Source organism: Perca fluviatilis, chromosome 10 (genome assembly GCF_010015445.1).
Source record: "Perca fluviatilis chromosome 10, GENO_Pfluv_1.0, whole genome shotgun sequence".
NCBI classification, from domain to species: Eukaryota; Metazoa; Chordata; class Actinopteri; order Perciformes; family Percidae; genus Perca; species Perca fluviatilis.
In genome coordinates this window covers 36,616,574-36,625,794 of record NC_053121.1, presented here as the reverse complement: position 1 = coordinate 36,625,794, position 9,221 = coordinate 36,616,574, and positions in this window count along the sequence as shown.

The window sequence follows — 9,221 nt, the reverse complement described above, 5'->3', positions numbered from 1 at the left end:
TCACCACCCTGCACAGTGGCTAGAAAGGGCCATATGAGGGAGAAAGTGAGTGAGAGAGAGAGGAGGGCTGAATGTCTGCCTTCATTTATTGAATTTCCACTTGCTTTACAACACGGTGCTAAGCAGAGGCACGAACAGCCTGCGGCTGCTAACAGCTAACACACTGGACCACACACAATGTTCCTCTCACTAGTCAGGGCGTTTTATTAAATAACCTTAATTTACCGGTGGCTCATCCTTAAGTAATAACCTTTTAATAATTCTAAAATTACCCGTACTTTAAAAATAAAGTCTCTTCATCATATGATAATACAAGTACACAGAAACTTTTCTTTTCCTTCGTCTTTAACACACACAATCACACACACACACACACACACACACACACACACACACACATAACACACACACTACGTGCCTACTCTCAATACCAAATGGGGGCTGGACAAAATATTTTTGCTTACTTTCCAAAAGAAATTCCATATTCAAAATTCACCAAAAATATTACTCACGCCATAAAGAACTCCCAACTTTGCAAAAACGTTATCACATTCCAAAAATAGTCCCCAGTCTGAAAGTCCAAAAAGTGTTCACTTTCCAAAGACAGTTCCCATTTAATGACTAAGTGAGGACCCAAAAAAAAGTCCTTACTTTATTAAAAATATTCTCAATTTTCTTAAAGTGCCCATATTATGAAAAAATCACTTTTTCTGGGATTTGGGGTGTTATTTTGTGTCTCTGGTGCTTCCACACACATACAAACTTTGAAAAAAATCCATCCATGCTGTTTTGAGTGAGATATGGTTTCTCAATGTGTCCTGCCTTCAGTCTCTTAGTGAGCTGTTCAAAATCGGCTCGGACTGTGACGTCAAAGTCCGAAATGAGCTGGCTAACCACAACCGTTAGCTCGTAGCTAACGGTTAGCATGCTAACGCTAGCATGCTACGTCGTTCTCAATAGCAAAGCACTGCTACAACACACACAAGTTCACCATAATCTACAAAAGAACTACTTGCATGTGCGCCCTCATTTAGCAGTCTCCCAGCTGATCCTGCCTTGTAACTGACCAAAGTTGGAGAAACAGCCTTTCTTTTACTGTCTCTAGAGTTAGCTAGCTGACATGATCTACATCTGAGCTACTGAGCATGTGCGAGTGCAATCAAAGATAGTAGTGAAGAAGAAGATGAAAAGAGGTCTCACTCTGTAGCTAAAACAGAAACCAGGTGAAAAGAGGATCTGCAGCAGTGAGAGAGAGCTGTGCAGTACAACAAAAATATGGTGTTTTTAGAAAATTAAACCATGTAAACCTATTCTGGTACAACCTTAAAATACAGTTATGAACCTGAAAATGAGCATAATATGGGCGCTTTAATGTCTATATTTTACAAAAACACTCCTCGCTCTCACAAAATATCCTCACTTCCTAAAAATGTCCGCACTCTCCGAAAAGGTTCAAACTTCTCAAATAAAAGTCCTCACTTTGAAAAATTGTTCCTCACAAAGATGGTAGAAGAGCAAACACACAAACACACAAAAACATAAATTGCAACAACACTGACTTTCCTAAAATAAGATAAAATCAGCAAATGTGGTAAGATTATTTTTCAGAAATAGTTTAACACTGAAAATATGAAGAAATATCAATACATTGCTTCATATTTCATCCAAAACATCTTAATATGAGAGCAGATGATTATTTTTCTTTTTTTTAATGGACAGGAAAGTTAGACATGAAAGGGGAGAGAGAGGGCGAAGACATGCAGGTCAGACTCGAAACCTGGACCCTCTGCGTCGAGGAATAAACCTATATTAGCTCTATCAACTGAGCTAACCCGGCCACGGAGCAGATGATTTTTTAAATAATGTGTTTTTCAACGTTCCCGGGGAAGAAGACGGAGCCTTTGCCGCCCCATGTGCCGATCGATGGCAACAGCAGTGTTGAAGATGGCATTACGAATTAGCAGCCGATTCTGCAGTAGAGCTGAAGATCTTTGCCTGAACGGGTTCGGTCTTAATTTCTATCATTTTACACGGGCTCGGGCTTGTGCTCTGGGTTGTGCGGTAAATGAGCGATCAGGTGATGCATTTTGATTAGTGTGAAAATGTATGCTGAGGAGGTGAAACGGAGGCTGGCCTCTGGAGGACTTTATTTTATTCCTTTGTTCCAGCTTCCAAGTGGCCTATAGCCTCCGTTAGTCAGGAATACATGATGTTAAAACATGTATGAATGACTCATTCTTGACAATAATGTCGTGCTGTAAACGGGTTCGGGCTTTTAAAAAGCGGTCAATCAAAATGTACTTGTCGGGCTCGGGCAGAATTCTGTCGGGCTCGGGCCTTGTCGGGCCGAACTTTTAAGGCCCGATTACAGCTCTAGTCTGCAGGCTGTTCGCGACACCTTCGTGTGCTCGGGCTCGCTCACTGACAGCCTCCATCACTACTGATGTGATGCTGAGCCGGGCGTGTTCATGTCTCTGATGCTTTGATTACCCCAAGGTCTGCAGCTGCCGCTCTGTCCAATTATTGTTATGTATGAGCTCCGTCTCATCAGCGTGGATGCCTGTCTCCATCTATGCTGGTCCCTGGCCGGTTGGCCCTGAGCTGGAGAGAAGGAGGCAGCCACCAGACCTCAGGGAACAATTCATCCAGGAAAGTTGAATCTTTGAAGTCAGCTTTTGTTTTCAAGTTGACACAACTTTTACCTAAACCCAACAGATCCCATTCTTCATTACCTAAACCAATTCCATTCTTCTTTACTACCTCTTCCACCTTCTTCCTTTCTCTAATACCTATAACTAAAAATCCCGTTCTTCTTTACCTAAACCCAACTCCCAACTTCTTCCTTACCTAAATCCTAAACCAACTTCCGTTCTTCCTTCCAATTCTAAACCTTTAACTGTCCCGTTCTTCTTTACCTAAACCCAATTACTACACTTCCGTTCTTCTTTACCTAAACCCAACTGTCCCGTTCTTCTTTACCTAAACCCAACTGTCCCGTTCTTCTTTACCTAAAACCAACTGACTGTCCGTTCTTCTTTACCTAAACCCAACTGTCCCGTTCTTCTTTACCTAAACCCAGCTGTCCCGTTCTTCTTTACCTAAACCCAACTGTCCCGTTCTTCTTTACCTAAACCCAACTGTCCCGTTCTTCTTTACCTAAACCCAGCTGTCCCGTTCTTCTTTACCTAAACCCAACTGTCCCGTTCTTCTTTACCTAAACCCAACTGTCCCGTTCTTCTTTACCTAAACCCAGCTGTCCCGTTCTTCTTTACCTAAACCCAACTGTCCTGTTCTTCTTTTCCTAAACCCTACTGTCCCGTTCTTCCCGCGTGTCATGTAAACGTAAGCCCACCCACGACCTTTTCCTTAACCTAACTGCATCAAAAGTGACGTCAATAGTCCTGACCCAGCACGTTTAGATAAAGCACATTTAGATATGACACTTAAGGAGATATTTAGCGTCAACAACAACGCCAAAGGCACCTGACCAAGCGTCCGTATTTTACGCGATGGGAGTGAGAATGTGTTGAAATGTATGATGTTACTATGTTAGGTACAACAGGAGGGGAAAATGTGTAGAATGAATGGGGTTAAACCCATTATAAGAGAAAGTTCTTTTGGGGTTACCCAGACAGAACGAAATATGAATAATTCAAATCCTCAGAAGTAACTGACTGTCGTTGCAGCAGAATACGGTGGTAGGATAAAGTGTAATTATAGGAACTGCCAAGGTGTGTCTGAAGCATATGGCGATGTTTCTCGCTGGCTGACTGTTGTTTTTTCCGCTGGGTTTCAGGGAAGAAGGACGCCCGTCTTTGTTCTGGGATTTGTGACAACAGTATGTGATTACTGCTGTTTTATTTATGGCTGCCTGTTTTTCTTATTTTCCAGCTTCCTTGTTTTTCTCCCCCGCCAGAGGATTTCGGCTGCTGCCAAAGGCTCTGTCCCAGTCATTTATCATTTAAAGGTGCCTGTCAATAAATTATATGAGTGAATGATTCATTCAGGCACTAAGTGCAAGCAAATACAGTGTAAGCTGCTGTCCGTGTCCATGTACTTCTTCTTTAATTCATCAGCCCGTTTCTCACTCAAGACTCTCAGGGCTTCTGTGGATGCTCCTCGTACACTGTAAAAAAAACTCCACCTTCGTCAATCAAATCAACTTGTTTTGACAGATTTAAGCATCTTTTTTTTTTTGCAATAATCTTCCTTATTTCTACAGAGATTCATTTGTAGAATTAAACAAGGGAAACCTTTGAGAACAAATGGATTATTAAGATGTTTTCCTTATTTTTTTAAAGCTTCAGGTGCTCCAAATCAGGTGCTCCAAATTTGGCTGAGGGACTGCAAACAGGCTTTCCAAACTACCTTAAAGGTGCCGTAGGTAGGATTGTGAAGATCCAGGACTTAGCCAAAAAATTTGAACATTGACAACTTCTCAGTCCCTCCCCCTTTCTGCTAAAGCCCAAAACGGTCTCCTAAGCCCCTCCCCCCACAAGGGAGAATGAATGTGTGTGCATGAGCAATGATTGACACGCAGTTAGACCCCCCCCGGCCCTGATTGGTGCATCTTAACAGGGACTGGTGGATTTTTGCAAATCCCACTCCAGGCTGTAGGTGGTGCCAGAGGAGCCTGATATTGTTTTTAAATGACCTGCTTCATGTAGTTCTACTGGAACATAGGGTCAGTTTCAGCAAATATGACAGAAAGTTAGTTTTAGAAGGCTTAACTACTGCACCTTTAACAATCAAGTAAAAGCCGTTTAGCAATGGTGGAATGTAAGTACATTTACTCCAGTACTGTACTTAAGTCGAAATATTGAGGTACTTGTACTTTACTTGAGTCTTTTCTTTTCATGCCTCTTTCTACTTCTACTCCGCTATGTTTCAGAAAGAAATATTGTACTTTTTACTCCACTACATTCATCTGTTACAGCTTTAGTTACTAGTTACTTTACACATTAAGATTCCTGCACACAGAACACATGTAGTTTATAAAATCTGATGTTTTATTATAAATGAAACTAGCCAACAATATAACGACCTACAAGTCCAGCTGAGATGATTAGACCATTAAACAGAATCTTTTTTGAAGCTTTTTTTTATACTTGACACATTTTTGATGCTTTTTCGTTTCCAGTTTAAAACATGCGAGGATGTTTCTGCATTGAGTACTTTTGTACTTACAGACACACATCTTAATGTGTAAAGTAACTAGTAACTAAAAGCTGTAACAGATGAATGTAGTGGAGTAAGAAGTAGAAAGTGGCATAAAAAAACTAATTTTGGTCAGGCCAATCACATCGTGTATTGTGGTGGGTGGGCTTATGGCTGCTGCTGCTGGTGCTGGTGAACAGCGGTCTTCTGGAAGACTTGGAGTTCAGCTTTTCTTTGAGAACAGAACAAAGAACGGCACTGAAGTCATTCTTAAAAAAGGAAGATGTGTTCGGAGTTTTGCCGACCGGATATGGCAAAAGTTTAAAGTTTAATCTATCAACTAGCTCCGCTACCTTCTTCGTTGCTCTGCCTGCTTGTAGCGCTATCCTATTACGTGTGGAGGGAATTTGAAAGACAACCATTTATCCCGCCCCTCAGGTTGAGCTCCGTCAATGGTGAGTTCCCAGACCCAACATCTTGATGTGGGTCTGGCTTGTCAGGCTATCGACAGCCCATTTCAATGTCTAATTTATGTTTACTTCAAACTTACTGTTTTTGAACCTGCAGTGCTTCATGTAGTACAATTACAACATTGGGCGCCTGAGTAGCTCACCTGGTAGAGCGCACGCCCATATATAGAGGTTTACACCTCGGCGCAGCGGCCGTGGGCCCTTTGCTGCATGTCGTTCACCCTCTCTCTCCCTTCATGTCTTCAGCTGTCCTATACAAATAAAGGCCTAAAATGCCCCCCTCCCCCCAAAACAAAAATAATAATTTAAACCAGCGTGAAGAGAAAAAGAATAGGTCTTTTTCTTCTGGGGAAAGAAAAAAAGCTCAGTGAACAGACATGACAGAGCTGCTTACAGCTGGAACAAAGGTGGATAGTTTACGATAGTGGTGAAAAAGCCTCTGCAGATGCCCAGAAAATAAAAATATCAAGAAATCCTTTCTTAGAAAAACCGCTTCCTCTCATTTTTTTTATTACATTTTAACACTAGAAATGGGCTGTATGACTCAAAGTGAGGGCTCACAGTAAGCTGTTCTTCTGTGAATTCCTTGTATCATTTCCTGTAAATGAGTAGAAGAAGTTCATTCATTTCTTTTATTCTGCAGAAACCGAGCGCCGTGGGCATTAGTACATTGTATAACCTTTACAGATAATATTACACATTGTGAGTATAATGTATGGAAGTGGGACACAGTAAAAAAAAAATGACAACAATCTTCATTAAAATGGAGATTTGTAGCAGTGCAGTGGTGCCTCCTCCTCCTCTGCTTTCAGTTTGCCTGATGGTTTAAAGCCTGTTACATAACTCACAATCCTCTGTTGTCTCACTTTTTTTTTTTTTTAAGTGCACAAGAGAAGATTCATTCTCATCTGTCACAGTCTTAATATCTGCCACTGAACGCTTGGAGCGGCTTGGAGGAGCTGCTCGGAGACTTTTTCAGTTCAGTGTTTGTGGAATAAAAGCAAGAGGAAGACAGACAGACGCTCGGCACCCCGAGGCCATAATTATCCTGTTTGTTTCAAGGCCGCCGTTTTGTTTCATTCAAATCTCCGCAGGGCTGACGAGGCTCGGGAAAAGGCTCATTTAACTGTCATGTCAGGTTTGTCAGCACGGAGATGCAGCTTTGCATTAAATATCTTTTAGTCTTTTGTTACAGTACAGAAAGAAGTACAGGAGACAACAGCGTTTTAACAACCCTGCTGAATCTCATGAAATGAGATGCAGATTCATCATTTCGGCGTGGCAATCAAATAGTAGACAGTCCCAGAAAAATGTCAAAGTCAAAGTCAGGTTGGCAGACTTAATATAGGAACTGTTTCTACAAGTACAAATTACAGTATAAGGCCAAATGTATGTGGACACTGTAGGAAAATTTGTGTGTATGTGCTCGTTGTAAAAGAGCTGTGCGCAGTCAATTGAGGAAGTGGTTAAAAGTACTCCGGGTGACAGAAGGTTAAGCTTAAAGTGCCCATATTATGAAAAAAACACTTTTTCTGGGATTTGGGGTGTTCTTTTGTGTCTCTGGTGCTTCCACACACATACACACTTTGAAAAAAATCCATCCATGCTGTTTTGAGTGAGATAAGGTTTCTGAATGTGTCCTGCTTTCAGTCTCCTAGTGAGCTGCGAGCAAAATCGGCTCGGACTGTGACGTCACAGTCCGAGCCGATTTTGCTGAATGAATGAGCTGGCTAACCACAACCGTTAGCTCGTAGCGTTAGCTTTAGCATGCTAACGTTAGCATGCTACGTCGTTCTCAATAGCAAAGCACTGCTACAACACACACAAGTTCACCATAATCTACAAAAGAACTACTTACATGTGTGCCCTCATTTAGAAGTCTCCCAGCTGATCCTGCCTTGTAACTGACCAAAGTTGTAGAAACAGGCTTTCTTTTACTGTCTCTAGAGTTAGCTAGCTGACATGCTCTACATTTGAGCTACTGCGCATGTGCGAGTGCAATCAAAGATAGTACAGAAGAAGAAGAAGAAAAGAGGTCTCACTCTGTAGCTAAAACAGAAACCAGGTGAAAAGAGGATCTGCAGCAGTGAGAGAGAGCTGTGCAGTACAACAAAAATATGTTGTTTTTTGATAATTAAACCATGTAAACCTATTCTGGTACAACCTTAAAATACAATTATGAACCTGAAAATGAGCAGAATATGGGCGCTTTAACTCATAAAAATAGTGTAGGCCTTATATGGCATAAAAGTGCATTTTTAAAGGTTACGAGAACAAGAAGAGGAAGTTGCACCACAAAGAGGCCCCAACCCTGATGTTTGTGTGTGTGTGTGTGTGTGTGTGTGTGTGTGTGTGTGTGTGTGTGTGTGTGTGTGTGTGTGTGTGTGTGTGAAAGATTTCAACATCTGCCTGGAAACAGAGGACACCCCCCTGCAAGAAGAGGATAAGAAGTAAAGAGTAAAATAAAAAGTGCATAAACTCTGCTACTGAGTGTTTATTTACTTAATATACTGTAAGTACACCTACATGTAGGCCTAAGAGATTACAATATAAGCCTGTATATTACTATTAGGACTATAGCATACATATGTCAAGGATGTATGAATTAAATAAACTTCAGCTGGAGTCCGATTTACTACGGCAACACTTGACCGCATCAGTGATCTCTTTTCATCCTGCATTCTTTCTACAGCCTTTAATACCAGTTTTCAGGCTGCCAAATAGTACACACATTAGTGCAAATGAACCTGAGATATCAGGGTTTCAGTCTCCACCTCTGAAAAGTGACGCTTCTCAGCCGGATTACGTCTCGCCATGTTGTAAATTATAGGGGCGAGGCCTCAAAACCAAGAATATATTGGGGCGTGATATTTAAATGAGGATCGTTTCCAGCCGCTGCATTTATCACTGTACGACCATTCTTACGATCTGATTGGTGTTATACGAACGTTTTATGAATCACACGTGAAGCCTGTCGTAAAATGATTTCTGTGCTCATATCTGCGCTGGTTTCTACGTTAGGTAGATAAATGAGGGCCAGTGTCTTTTGTGAACCCACATATGTGATTGTACCTTATCTGCTGTACTCAGTACACTTTGCTTAACTTGAATCCATCGTCTCAGATTTGATCTTTGAGTTCTGGTATTCATAAGTCCCTTCAACAGACGTGCGGACAGACATGAACAGGTGTTTTGAACTTTGGTTTGAGTAAAGTAGCGAACTTTTTGAAGTCAGTTGACTCACACGTTGTGGAGACATACCAGTTTTAACACACATATTAACCTACGCTTCCTCCCGCTTGTGGTGTTCCTGCATATGTACTAACGAGCAGCTATCGCCTCACCTCACAGTGCTCTGTACCCGGCTCACAGTCACCTTTTCTCGGCTAAATTTAAAGGTGCAGTAGGTAAGACTTAAAAAACTATCTTTCTGTCATATCTGCTGAAACTGACCCTATGTTCCAGTAGAACTACATGAAGCAGGTCATTTAAAAAAAACTAAATCTGGCTCCTCTGGCTCCACCTACAGCCTGTAGTGAGATTTGCAAAAATCCACCTCTCCCTGTTCAGATGCACCAATCAGGGCCAGGGGGG